At 45.5% G+C, this 14,615-nt stretch overlaps 1 protein-coding gene across 2 annotated transcripts in view; it reads right to left on the bottom strand.

Moving 5' to 3' along the window:
* Nucleotides 1-14,615, bottom strand: part of TMEM200A (transmembrane protein 200A) — an 86,546-nt gene that overhangs the window by 3,295 nt on the left and 68,636 nt on the right. The window contains exon 1 of one of the 2 annotated variants that reach the window (XM_090038979.1): nt 1,563-1,582. The exons of the other annotated variant lie outside the window; for it this stretch is intronic. The gene's annotated coding sequence lies outside the window, so the exon portion shown is untranslated. Of the gene's footprint in view, nt 1-1,562; nt 1,583-14,615 lie in introns of those variants that run through there. 2 annotated transcript variants of the gene reach the window in all.

Genomic DNA, 14,615 nt, shown 5'->3' with positions numbered 1-14,615 from the left:
TAAATTACCCTTTACTAAAGTAAACACAGATAATGATAGGGATCATAGTGGAAAATCAATAAAATGTTAAATTTGGTAATGGCATTAGAGCCATTCAAGATGAAAACACTGAAAAGCCTTACATAGGGCATCATTTCAGAACTTGTCTCCAACAACATTAACAACATTATCTCATACAATTTTCATTAAAGTGTTAGAGCTAGAAAAGCTTTTAAACACTGTGAACTACAATTACAGATAGTGTGAATACAAGCAATTCTTAATATCATCTTTAGGACAATGACTTCTGTCATAAATGTTGATATATTTTTAAACAAGTCTTTCCAATATGAATGCCAACTTATTATTCTGTTTGTTAATCGTCGAGTGCTAATGTTTAACTGCAAATTCATTCTGCCTTTTCTATTGGCATCCCTCCATCCATATTTCCCCCCCTTAATTTCTTATGAGGCACAAATCAATACGGCTCAGTTTTGTTTCCTTCCTTCTTTCTGGATTAATATCATCAAATTTTTTGAAGAATGTTTTCATTTTAGGCTCATGTTTCTGACTAGCTGTTTATATATTATGCAGGAAACTTCAATAAAGGTTTATTTAAAAAACTGCTGAGAACAAAAAATGTGTGTTCATTCATTAAATTTGAGGGTAGCCAAGGAAGTTAACAAAAACCGGTATAATAATTTCTTGCAAACAAACTCAATTTCAAAATAATCTCTGAGGTTAAGTAATTAATGAGTGTTAATAATAACAAAGAATTCATGTGTAATTAAAAGATGCAAGAATAGCATTGTGGTGAATCAGACACTGTTTAGGTAGACAGCTACAAAATGACAATTCTGGATGTCTGTTGGAGGGCAAGCTCTAACTTCAAGAGTGATCTGATTTTTTTAACAGAACCAACTGAGAGCTGAGTGAGTTAGGTAAAGTGAGTAGCAGAGTGGAACAAAACAAGACAAAGTGAGAGATATGGTTATTTTTAAAAACAAGAGGAGAAAATCTACCCTTAGTCCCATTGGCTTAAATTGGCAATCATGCACAACTACGGTAATAGTGACCTTTGTGGTAACAAGAAGTAGCTAGCCATGTTAGTCTAAAGGTAACATGGGAAAGTCTAAAAGGAAGCAGAAGGGAAGGCAAGGTGGCACCATAAGGACTTTCTGAATACATTAGTCTTTTGGGTGCCATCCGACCCTGCCTTCTGCCTTCCTGGCAATAGTGAACCTAATAATAATGAACAGCCTCATGAAATGAATGGGGAATGTGTTGAAATGTCTGAGAATGAGGGCAATTAGGAACCACTACACTGGAAAAGATATATGCAGTTTTTGTTATTAATTCATTGGCAAAAGCTTAGCCAGTGGAAGAAAGAAGAGAGATCGAAGTATCCTATGTACTTCCCTATTAAGGGACAGAAAGCTCTCTTTCTCTTCCTCTAGCAAGACACCTGAGTGAAAGGAAAACTCTGGCAGTTTTGCTTTAGTGAAGACTGAATTTTGGAAAACAAAATCACACAATAGTTCAAAAAACTTTGAAACTTCAATTGGAAAGGGGCATCTAGCTACCTTTGATTCTTAAAAATCCTAGCTCCTGTAATTAGTGCTGCATCTTCATGCTGTCTTGGTGATATCAGTAAGTTGTTGCCAACTGGTCCCTGGTTTCACAAAAATACATAAATAAAAAAGAACAGAGTCTAAAAACAAGAGAGAATTTTAGGTTCAAATTTTTCTTGAGATAAAAATAAAATATCCATTTTTAAGTATGCTTAGGAGGTTTCAGCAAAACATCAAGACTACTCTTTTCATCTTCTATAAACGTTGTTTTGGATTGTTAAACAAATAAATATGAGGAAAAAGTTTTGCTGGGGATGAGGACAGATTTTTTTAAAAGATGCAATTTAACTTATGTCAGTTTTACTATTAAAAATGAAGGGAATCATGCCTAAACTACACATAAATTGATGGGTAGTCTAACATGCCACAATTCATTCCATTACCTTTGTCCAGATTCAGGTCCCAGACATTCAAAGTGTGATTTTTAAAATGGATAAGCAACATAGTAGCATTAGCTCCCTCCCTCCTCATCTCCCTCCCCCAGTTGAATTTGAAAGCATAGTCACTAAGTGGTATTACTGAAAAATTTATAGAAAACATTTTTCTTTTATTGAAAATTAGCGTGCATATTTTTTTGCAAAGCTTGCAGAAGTACTATGTTAATTAATAACTGTTCATCAACAGTTTAGGAGATAGAAAGATATATGTATTTGGCTAAGTATAGATAGTAAAAAAGCCTGACAATTAATCAGTTCAGTCTTTGCAAAGATTAAACTGAGAAACAAGTGGACACACATTCACTTTTGATTCAGGAAATGCAGCCATGTGCTTGCAGTGGTGCAGGCCAGAAGCCGGGGGTGCTAGAGCATGGCTCTCTGGCATGTAGCCAGCGTGGGCTGTGGGTTTGCTTCGTCTTCCCGCTGCCCCACAACGTCTCTGGGATTTGCAGTCCAGCGGGACTCTGCAGCATTACTCATTACATCCTCTTCCCAGTGCCTCTGGGATTTGTAGTCCACAGTCACAGCCAGCACTAAATTTCAGTAAGTTTAGGAAACCGTACTCAGGGGAAGAGGGGTTTAACCATCTTCCATGGCCCTACACCCAAGTTAAATCACAGTCTACCAACATCCCAGCATGCTTTTCAGCCTGGAGCTCGGCTGTACTGTTTGCTCCAGCAGAGAAGAGTTGAGGGAGGAGAGGCAGGGACTGCCTCCTCAGGCAAACCCTGGCTGGGGTGTAGAATAACTTCACTGTGGCATGGGGCCTGTGAAAGTGGCATGAGATCAGATTCTGACACAGACGGTGCGTCTACACGTGCAGTGGACTGCACAGTAACTGGCATTACTGCATAGCTCTGTTGCTATATGGTTATCCTAGTTGCTACTGAGCAGTAGCATCGGCATCACGGTTCATGCTCAGTGACACTATGTCACTGTAGCAATGAACTAGAGCACGGTAGCTCACTGCTATGGCAATATAGCATCTCATGTAGATGCACCCAGAATCTCTATTAGAAAGGAGACCACTGAGATCTTAGCTAGCAAATTTCCAATAAGCCCTATCACTATATACAACAAAATATTTGAGCCATTTATTAGGATGAAACACATCTTAATTTAGGGATGCTTTCCACAAAGTATATTTTATTCATTATAAAGCAGCGTAATACAGGCACATGAGTTATCTTGAGGGTTAATGATGCAGCACTGATACAGGGTGATTACCACTGTCAACTGTGACTTTCTAAAATAGCCTTCACTATATAATTTCTGTATTTCTCTTCCTGAAAGGTAACAAATTGCCTACACACATATGAATAAGCAAATCTTAAGAATCATAGAAAATTAGGGTTGGAATGGACTTAGGGAGGTCATTCAGTCCAACACTAAAAGTAGAGCTAAAGCAGGTTCTTCCCCAACTATATGATCCCAGCCAAGGATTTGTCTAGCCGTGTCTTAAAAACCTCCAAGGATGGAGATTCCCCAAGCTGTCTCAGTAACCTGTTCCAGTGCTTTACTACCCTCCTAATGAAAAGTGTTGCCTAATATCTAACCTTCCCTTGCTGCCACTTGAGACCATTGCCCCTTGTTCTGTCATCTGCCACCACTAAGAACAGTCTAGCTCCATCCTCTTTGGAACCCTGCTTCAGGTAGTTGAAGGCTACCTCCCCTCAGTCTTTGCTGACTACCCTCTGTGCCCAAATATCCAGCCAGTTTTCTACCCGCCTTACAGTCCATTCATCCAACCCATAAGAGACTGACCCAGCAATGAAATAGACTCTATTTAAAGCTTCAGTACAATAATTTCTTTTGGTAGCTTTAAGTGATACAGCCCTGCCGAAATATATGAAATAACACTGCACTGTATGCGGAAGACAGAAAAGTAAGGGACAGATTTGTATTTCATTTTACAAAGCAAACTGATGGAAAAACACCACAGCCACCATCTAGGTTGTAAAAGAACAAAAAGCTGTTTTAACTTCTGACTTTAAATCTCATGAATGTCCTTTTTCTTTCGTCTATCACAAAAATATCAGCTTCAGAAGACTTCGTGATTCATCTATAAAAGAGGTAATAGCTCAGATTCACTTATAGTGTAAGCCTATTTTGGATTGCACTACTAGTGGCAAACTGGCCTACACATTAGCTCAGCCAACCACTGGAAGAATACTCATTTTGGGAGAGCTACAGTGACAGAGAAAGAGTGGTGTGACGTGTGAACCACCTTGCTCCCACTGCAGCTAACAGAAGTGTCATAACCAGGGTTTCTTTGCATTTTGGCAATCTTTCATTTCTGTTTTGATCTCTTGGGGCCTGTGAAAGGTATGCTTGTCCCTTAGTGACAGGCTTATGGCTCTGCATGGTTCTATTAAGGAAAACAAATGCCAGTCAACTAAGCAACCAAAAGGCTTTATGCCATTTGTAAGTTGCTATGGGGCCCTCAACAATGGGCATGTCTACACATGCATTTAGGCACACATTTAATGTGCATTAGCTTAATGTGCATTAAGGTAATTTAGGCTCTGTCCCAGGGGGACGGGGCGGGGCTCGCCCGCGGAGGCGGCGGAGCCCGAGCGGGACATCCGCCGCTTGTTTACGCCGGAAGCCGGCGCCCGTGCCGGTGGCCGGGAGCGGGCAATAAAATCAGCCGGCCGGGACGCACCCGGGAGGAGGAGCCCGAAGGGGGGATTCCCTGCCGCGGAGACAGGGAGCCCAGAAGAGGAGACGGCAAGGGGACCTGCACCCGGCGGGAGCGCAGACGCCGACGGGGAGGGGCTACTTACCCCATTGGGGGGTAGGGCAGCGGCGGCAGCCGGACCCCGAACCCAGTGCGGGGAGTGGCGGACCGGCCCGGACGCCGAAGGTTCCAGCGACGGGGAGTACTGGGACTGCGACCCGACGGCGCCCGGAGTTTGCGGATCGGGAGTCGGCGCTGGGACCTGGGAGGACCCCGACAGGGCACCGTGAGCGCCTGGACCAACGCCGGACACCAGCGGGCCAGAACCGAAAGGGGGAACCCAGAAGGACCCAGGCCGGAAGCGGGGGTGCCCGCCGGCTAGGTTTTTACCCCGGGCAGGGGACCCGGTGAGAAGCATCACCGGGGCACCCCAGGCGAGGGCCGGGGACTTGCCCACGGGAAATCCCAGGAGGCGTAAGGCCGGGGTGTTAAGGGGTGGCGGAGCCCCGCAACGTGACCGTCGGGGACCCCGGGCTACGGAGAATCAGGAGCCGTCCCACTGAACCTTACAACAAGTCGTGGCGGGCGAGAACCAGGGCGGGGACCTGATTATCTTACATCTGCTCCGGACCCAGGGGGATAGCACCACCCTTCCCCCCGGGACGCTGTTCCGAAGGGGGTGCTCCCTCCCCCTCCGCTAGCCCGACGGTCACAGGCTCACTTCTACATGTGCAGATGTTAAAGCACATTAATACCGTCTGCGCAGACTGGTGTGGGTCTAAAGTTAGTCCCAAATCAGTCCATACACAGCGTTAATGTGCCTTAATGCATCTACATGTGTGTTAATGTGCTTTAGCTATTCATGCCTAAATTTGATACCTGCTTTTGCAGGTATCAAATTTAGGTGCAAATAGCCTAAAATCATCATTTTTTTAGATTTTAGCTACCACTGAGAAATTACAAATACTGGAGTTAGTTCGATGGAATTCGTAGCTAACTGACTCAGGATCGAGAATGTTTCTGTTATGTGGGCTGGATATCAATCTCTCTACCACTGGATACAGTTTATAGATTTCTATTTCACTTGTAACTGCAAACCAGTCAGCTGTTAACCCCAGAGCTGCTAGCTTTGGAGATGCCATACTGTGTACTCACAGCTTTCTGAAATGTTTGGAAAAGGTATCACAAGCTGTGGTTCTTCTCAAGTCCTGAGCAGTTGAGATGATGCACACTATACTTTATGGTTACACTACAGAGGCTGAGAAATCAGAAGGAAGGTCAAAAGAAAATGTGTTTACGTGAGCGTGCCAAAGCACAGAAGTACAAATTATTTGTTAGATCCCTATATAGAACCAACAGCCAAGAGAGGGAATAGGTTAGATGAATAACACCAGTGGAATTTCTGTTGTAAGTCTTAAAACTTTTGCTTAAAGCTATTAGTAGTATTCCAAATACTAATTTCAATATTTTGTGCATACATACAGACATGCTTATTTTACAGAGAAATGGAACGGTACTCGCCTCGAAAACTGACTGGGACCTATTACCACCTACTTCTCAGGATTTTATATGCAATAAACCAGAGGTTTAACTCTTCTTATTTCCTTTTGAAAAGATCCACAGCCCCAGCCTGTGATAAGGTGAAGAAATACACCGAAATGCATGGAGGAGGGAAGTGTAACAGTGTTGTATTGGCTCTGCATCCCCTTGTTACATTAGTAAAAGGTTTTAAATAAAATAATTCTTAAGTAAAAATTTTAGATAAAATGTTTTACTGGTGCAGTGGCAGTATTTTATAAAAGGCTCCAATGAGGAAGATTTCGTTTAGCCTTGATAACTTTGTGTTCTAACAGAGATGTGTACTTCTGGAGAGAGAGGTATGAGAGCTGGGGAATCTGTTCATTTGTTTGCTTGTAAACAGATTTATCATAACCAAGGATACAAATAACAGGAACAAGGAAATTGGCAAAGCAGTTTAGCAAACAAACTGATATTAAGCTGTATTTTCATGAAATATTTATAATTTGTTCCTTAGGGTTAACTACAGACAGTCAAAAAGCCCGAGGCTGAATCAATTCAATCTTCGCAGTTTAGTCTAAACTGCGTAGACTGGACTGATAAGCAAGTGAACAGACATTCACTTTTGATTCCAGAATTGCAGCCTCATGCCTGCAGTGGCTCAGGCCAGAAGCTGAGGGGTGCTAGAACATGCCTCCCTCCTTAGCTGGAATAGACAGCTTGGGCCGAGGCTAGCCCACCTACCCTGTGAGGGGAGGTTTGCAGGGGAGGTGCAAAGCATCCTGGGATGCTGGGGAACTGTGAGTTAACTTGAATCTGGAGGAGATCTGGAACAGAAGTTCAACAAACTGATTTTAACCTAAATCAGTTAAATATGATACTACATTATCTTAAACTGGTTTCAGTCATTTTGAAAGCAGTTGATGTGTACTGAACAACTTGTGTGTTACAGATCTGAACTGGTTTCCAATCACTTATAGTGCTTTATGTGTAATTGCTGTCCCTAGCCTAGGAATATACAGAGGATATGAAGGAACTGATTCACTTGGAACCTATCCCAAAGGTGAATAATTGTTCTTCTGAAATAATTACATAAGTCCAGAATAATGCTAGTATGCTGTAGTTCTCTGTGGTAGCTTCCATAAGACTCAACATCTTGATTAACTATAGCTGTTTTACACAGGAAACAGGTTTGTTAATATAGTGTGACCCAGACAACTGTAGTTACATGATTAATTTTTGCCCATGAACACAAAGTGTAATTATGTTATATCAGATCTTTTCTGGGAGAGATAACTGAGCAGCATCCAGAGAGGGAGCAGCTCTGCATGAAAGAGAGAAACTATCCACAATTATTTTTGCTTAAAGTACCAGAATTTTAACTAGGAGCCCACAAGATCTCCTTCTACATCATCAATGTACAGGTGGTCCTCGAATTGCAACGTTTTGAGTTACAAAGTTTTGCACTTATAAACAATGTTTATAAATTGACACCCTGTTTCAACTTTATAGCATCAGTTTTGACTTTACAACGCTTGATCTGACACCACGCCATGTCAGCAAACAAGTTTGCTGTATCACCCATCTCCCTGGAGAACATCTGTCCAAATGTCTTTGGACACTGCCTTTAAGAAAGCAGACAAGACTCCAGAAAAACCTGCAGCCAAGACTCCTGAGAAGACTCCAGTCAAGAACCCTTCAAAAAGTCCAGCAAAGTCACTTCAAAGAAGTCTTTCCATAACAATATGATTGCTATTTACAGTATAACTACATTAACGTTGCTATATTACTCATGTATAATTGATTGAGTACAAAATTCTGGGTTATTTTTTATGAAAATAGGGTATTGGGCCTTGGTTCAGGAACCAAGAACACAGTTTTCAGGAACCAATTGTGTCGTAAATCCAAGGACTGCCTGTACTACAAAGCACCTTCTCATAATTCTCTCTCTCAAAATAAAGAGAGCTGAGTGAATGGATTAAAAAACTGACAAGAAAGGGAAAGAAAGAAGCCGTTTTCACATGAGTGAATTCTGTGACTATGTTTTAACTGATAATCAGAAAGATGAAAGCATATTAAGTGTAGCTGTTAATCCAAGGCCCAAACTAGACAGATCTAGAAAATAAGAGTGACTTGCAAATGGCACAATAGGAAGAAAGAGGAACCAGCCTGTTGTAGGATGAAAAGGGTTTGACACAGAAGTAAGATGAAAAGTAGAGTAAAGTATGTGTGGAGAGAGGGGGAGGGAAGCAGTCAAAAACAAATAAAAAGCTGCAACTCACTCTTTTTCAGTATTCTTATTTCCATGACTAGCTCGGGGCAGGTAGGACTGGCGAATGCGTATATACTTTGTAAGTAGAAAAGACCAAAGTCTATTGTTTGAGGTGACTTCCAGATGTGGAAGCAGCTATAACTTCAGAGAAAATGGGAATTCCCAACTTCTCTGTAATTAGCAGTAGGCATCCCATTTTAGGCATGTTTTTATCTGTATACATTTAGGACCTGCTCCTTTTACTGAGTTAACTTCTCTTTCAAGTCAACTGGGATTGAGTCAAAAGGTTTCAGAATAGGATTATAAAATGTAATAACATTAACTTGAATTTGTCTACTTATAAATAGTGAATGTGAACTCAGTATGAACTAGTATATTTTTATTAGTGTTGAAACCTAGAGTCAAAATGCCTAGCACTCAAATAGAAACAAAATAATGCACTTCTTCCCCAGTCATAAAAACCAAAGGCCACTTTCCAAAGCTTCTGATGTCATTGTATTCATTGCCTACAGTATCTGGCAAACAGATCAATTCATTTGTCAGAGTTAAAAGGAAAGTAAACAATCACAGATATTAAACAAAGCAGCAGAGTGCATGAACTGCTTTTTCTTTGCCATTATTTCCTTTTTCAACCCAATCCTGTAAGAGGGTCATACGTTCTGGAAAGACTGCCAGTGTGCTTTCCAGAAAACACAATGCTTGATATAATAATGGCAATCAATAAACAGCGGTCTTCAGCCAGTCACAACACCACTGAGGACAATGTTGATGGGCTCAGAATACACAATAGCAAAGTAAGCAACTTAAGTTTCTCTTCTTCACATTGAAGACATGACTCCCTAACTTGCCTCTAATTTTATTCCACAAGCCTTTGCTTAGCCAAATTTCATTCCATCTTAAATGTGTGCCTACTTCCTCTCTATCCCTGAAGTATGATTATCTTTTCATTTTGTTGCAAATCAAAAATGAGATGAAATCATTTGGGGCTACAGCAATGCAAATTGGCATAAGGTGAGAGTAGAAACTTCCCCCTTCTGCCTAGAATAGTGGAGACCAGCCGTTTGGACAACAGTTCCATGCCCTCCCCAAGTGTCACTCTGATCCCCTTTATCTGCCCAATCTGCTGCTCTGTTTTCTGCTCCCTACTCTATATTCCCTGTCCAGTCTCCTCTGCTTTCTGCTTCCTGCCGTATCCTGTCTGCCCCTCCCTGATCAATTGAGTGCCACACAGACAGGCTTCCCATGCCACTCACATGGTCTAGAACAACTTCCCCATCAATGAGCATCAGGCTTGTTCCCTTCCATGTCACAACCTGTTCTGTGATGTATTCCCAATATAAAACCCATCTGTTTCTAACTTTTTTCCTGATTTCTATAATACGTATCTTTTTCTGAGTAATTGTACTACAATCAGCTGAGCTAATGTCTTGTTGACAGACTGATTTCTAGAGGGCCAAAAGCCCTTAAGGGCACACAATGTCATAGTTTGATGGAACTTAATGCACTGTATGTATTCATAGCAGTAGATCAATAATGAAATGTTACAAAAAGTACTAGCCCATTGCCCGTCAAGAATGACGGGGGGGGCGGCGGGGTGCAGAGGCCCATCTCCAGCCCCTGCACCCCCTCCTCTATGCTACGGCTCCTGGTCCTGCTCCCCTTCCCCTCCCCCCAAGTCTGGGCCCATTTCCCCCCCTCCCCTGCCACTTCTGGTCTGGGGCTGGTTCCCCCCTCCCCCTGATTTAGGTCTGGTGCCACTCTCTCCACCCCTGAGCTCTGGGTCTGCTCATCCTGCGTCCACCTGCCTCCCCTCCCCACTTCCCTCCCTCCCAGCTGTTGGCAGGACCTGGCAGTGGGGGCGGCTAGGCACCTTACCCTCCCTGCCAGCTTTTGTCAGGACCTGGGGGTGGCAGCTGCATGCTCCCTGCCATTATGGCAGGTGGGAACAGAGTCTCCTGTCCAGCCCTGCCCCCACTTCTTGTCTAGTCAGGGGAGGGGGTGAACAGGCCCACTCCCCCCACCCTCACTGCTTTGGGGCCGGACCCACCCCCGCTTCCTTTGGGGCTGTTGTCGGGGCATGGCAAACAGGCAGTGGCAGTGGGGCACCGCAACTGTGCCCACCCCCAGGCTCCCGCTCCCCTCCCTCCATCCTCATAGCAGCCACCTGTTGGGTCCCAGTGGTTCTATGTTCCCCCTTGTCCAGCCCCATCCCCACTTCTCACCCAGCAATGGGCCCACTCCCCTCCTCCCACTCCATTGCCACCACCTGCAGGGTAGCCTGTTCTGGTTCCACTCCCCTCCCTACTCTGTCTCCTGTGTCCCTGCTATCATGGTAGTGCATTGTCTCTTGTCCAAGTGCTCTTTCAGAGTGTGAATAAAGTGTTATGGACAGACAGACAGACACACTAAGGCTTTTACAATATTAGAATTATTTTTCCTGCACTATATACAATGAACATTTCTATCTTAAGCCTACAGGCTCTTAGGCTTAAGGACAGACATTCAAAAAGCCTAAGCCTGAATTAATTTAATCTTTGCAGGTTAGTTTAACTTGCAGAGAGTGAACCAATTTAAAAGTGGATAGATGTTTGGCACATGTCTGAATTTTCAGCATATGCTCAGGAAGACCAGGAGCTAGGGGGCACTACAGCAGCCCTTCATTTCCAACAGGGAAGCTGACCTGAGGGGGGGCCTGGCTAGTAGGCCCCAGCAGGCCTGAGTTTAAATCCCCACCTTGGCTTCTAGGGTTTGGGGGGGAGGTGGAGGAGGAGAGATCTCTGCCCACCCCAGTGGCTCCCTGATAGCTGAGAGTAATGCTGGCACACAGGGCTGCCCAACCCCAACTCTTCCCCTTCCTCCCTCTCCCGCATCACCATGGGGTGGAGAGGGGGGCTCTGTTTGGTGCTGGAGGGCTCTTCCCCCTCCTCTTCCTCCCCCTCCCCCTGCCACGGGCCGGGGAGGGGGCCACTGCAAGGCTGCCTGGCCTCAGAGAAGGACTCTTCCCCCTGTTTCTCCCCCACCACCAAGAGGTGGGGCTTTATGTGATGCTGCCTGGCCACAGATGGGGGCATTCCATGCTGGGGGGTACTCCTACCCCTCCTACTCCCCCTCCTTATCCTCCCCCTGCCCCCACCCCCTCTATGAGAGGCTGCCTGGGCCTGGCATCAGCCCCAGAGGGGAGTACTTCCCCCCTACCATGGGGTGGGAGGGGCTCTGTTCAGTACTGGGGGAAACTCTTCCCCCTTCTCCTCCCCCTGACCCCCTGCTCCTGTAGGGTAGGGAGGGGAGGCTAGTGGTGCTCCCTGACCCGGTTAGGCCCAGCTGGGGAGCTGGGAGCAACTGTAATGGAGCTGCAGCTGCTGGGGGTGGTCTTGGCCCTGCGGCCCAGCCCAGCCTAGCATGGCCTTGCTCAGCCTCTGCTAATGCAGCTGCTTGGTGGGGCCAAGCCAGACCATGGGGCAGGGCCATCCCCAGTGGGTACAGCTCAGTGACAGGGATGTGAGTACAGCTGGGCAGCTGGTTCCTCTATCAGCAAGCATACCACGGCAGTTCATGGAGATTCAGTGAGCCTCCATGGTGGGCAGCTGCTTGGCTCTGGGCCCATGGCACCTCTGAGTGGGCCTGGATAAGCCGCTGCCCAGCCAATTGCCAACTGTGTATACTGGGTTGTGCTCCCCGATAGGGGAAGCAGCTGTCCAGCTGCGCTCGCTTCCCCATTACCAAGTTGCACCTGCCACAGGTGGCCCTGCCCCCATGGCCTGGCCCAACCCCATCAAGTGGCTGCCCTAGCTGGGGCTGAGTGAGACCAGGCGAGGCCAGGCCAGGCTGCGGGGCTGGGGCCATCCCTGGCAGCTGCGGCTCTATTACAGCCACTCCCCACACCCTGGCTGGGCCAGGCCTGGCCGGGAGCACTGCAAGAGTTTCCCCCCCACCCTCCCTGCTGTAGGGGGGGTGGGGGGAAGAGAAAGGGGAAGACTTTCATCCCCAGTACTGAACAGAGCCCACCCCACGCCATGGTAGGGGGGAGTGGTGGTGGAAAGGAGGGGAAGAGTCCCTATCTGGGGCTGGACAGCATTGCATGGAGCCCCCCGCTCCCTACCCCATGTCATTGGGGGAGGAACAGGGAGAAGAGGGTTCTATGAGAGGCTGTTAAGCCTGGCTCCAGCCCCAGCAGGGGACTCTTCCCCCTGCTTCTCTCCCCTTCCCCCCCACAGGGTGAAGTGGGGGCTCTGTGTGGCACTGCATGGCCAGGGCACCAGGAGTGCTGTAATTGAGCCACAGCTGCAGGGGGTGAAGAGCAGTGAAAGAGTCAACCTCCAGGGCCAGGCAGCCTTGCACAGACCCACCCCCTTCCAGCCCTGTGGCAGTGGCAAGGGAGGTGGAGAGCAGGAGAAGGAGGAGGAGCGCCCCTCCAGTACCACACAGAACCCCCCTTCCCCACCCTGGGGGGAGGAGGAGGAAGGGGAAGGGGGTTCTATGCACAGAACAGAGCCCCTTCTCCCTGCCCCACAGGACAACCATCCCTGCATGGCCCCATTAAGGTGAAGGGGGCAAGGAGAAGGGTTAATTCCTCCCTCTGTCCCTTCTGGTTCCTTCTGCCACGCAGTTGGAGTCTGCCAGCCTCAGGGGCCACCACTGCAGCCCCTTCCCCTCTGCTCCCCAGCTGACAGGCACACCCCAGCTGTGGTGGGGAAGGAGGGAAGAATTAACCCCTGCCCTGCCCACTTTGCCTTAATGGGACCATGCTGCCCAGAGTCTTGCCATGTCCTGTCCCTGCTCTGCCTAGAGAACAGTGGGGCAGGGCCAGCCCAGCTCTGGAACAGAGCAGAGCAGAGCCCCACCCAGAAAGCATGCTGGGATGCTGGGGGAGTCAGATTTAACTTTAACCAGCTAGGGGTCTGAAACAGACATTGCATAAACCAGTTTGACCCAAATCAGTTAAATCTGATACTACATTCAACCAGGTTCATTTCAAACTGGTTTCAGCCATTTTTAAACTACTTTATTTGCACTGAATGTCTGCTCTGTTATGGGTTTAAACCAGTTTCTGATCACATAAACCAATCTATGTGTAATGGCTGTCCCTAGCCACTGTGTCATGCTGTATTTAGGTATAACATATGTCAGAGAACAGAGAGAATAAAAATGCAAGAAACAGCTGGACTCAGAAGGTAATATAGGTAAGAAACGTATGATACATGAAGCAAAGATGCTTTTCAAAGGAATGCATTAATAAAGCAGTTGTACTACTTGTAAAGGAAAAAAGAACAAAAATACCATATGTGTTCAGGAAAATAAATATAACTGGTCTAGGATTTACAGTGTTTACTTACAAGTGACTGCGGTGGTTGTTTTAAAGATTTTGATATTGGCTGTGTAATATCCTTCATGTACTTTGGTCTAGCTTAGGTACAGTGAAAGAATATGTAAGACACTGTAAGGCTTTGGTATGTTAAGGCATTGTTCCCATCAAAATCAATCTTATCATCAAAAGATATTTACTTGATATTGATGTGTTTCTTAAATATATCAGTCTATTTATAATTATCTGTGTGCTGTTATTCAGGTGTTGCAAAAGGACCCATTATAAATTGTATTTCTAGATGAAATAGGGTCTTTTTTTTACTTTTCATGCCAAAAGATGTTTGCTTGTAGTACAGTTGCAAGAAATGTTTTGGGCTGGAAGCAGTCAGTTTAGAAGCTTATTCTAATGTCTGGTGGGTGCAAAGTATCTGAGCGCATTCATATTCAGAGTTGCTCTTTTTCCTCCTTTTCTTTTTTAGAGCTCAAGAAGGAATGTGGATAAGGAATCTTCCAGAGTTAGAAAAGAATACTGGAAGATTATATTGTAGCTAGCTTCTCTGGACTTTAAAGTGCATAAAACTAATGGGAATTTAGATCTAAGGGGTTATTTAATGAGGATCAGAGTGAAGATTGGACCTCAAGTCATGAAAAAAATACTGCAAACAACTCTGACATGTCTGAAATACAGAATGTGGCACAGCAGAACAGAAGGCTTGTTTTCTATATTCTATTAAGGAGAGGCTTGTGTAATATGACATAGAGGATTGAAGTCAGTTTGTTTTTACTTAAATGTG

The sequence above is a fragment of the Crocodylus siamensis genome, chromosome 1, assembly GCF_052110815.1.
Source record: "Crocodylus siamensis isolate JL-2025a chromosome 1, ASM5211081v1, whole genome shotgun sequence".
NCBI lineage: Eukaryota > Metazoa > Chordata > Crocodylia > Crocodylidae > Crocodylus > Crocodylus siamensis.
This window is presented reverse-complemented; position numbering and strand designations above follow the sequence as displayed.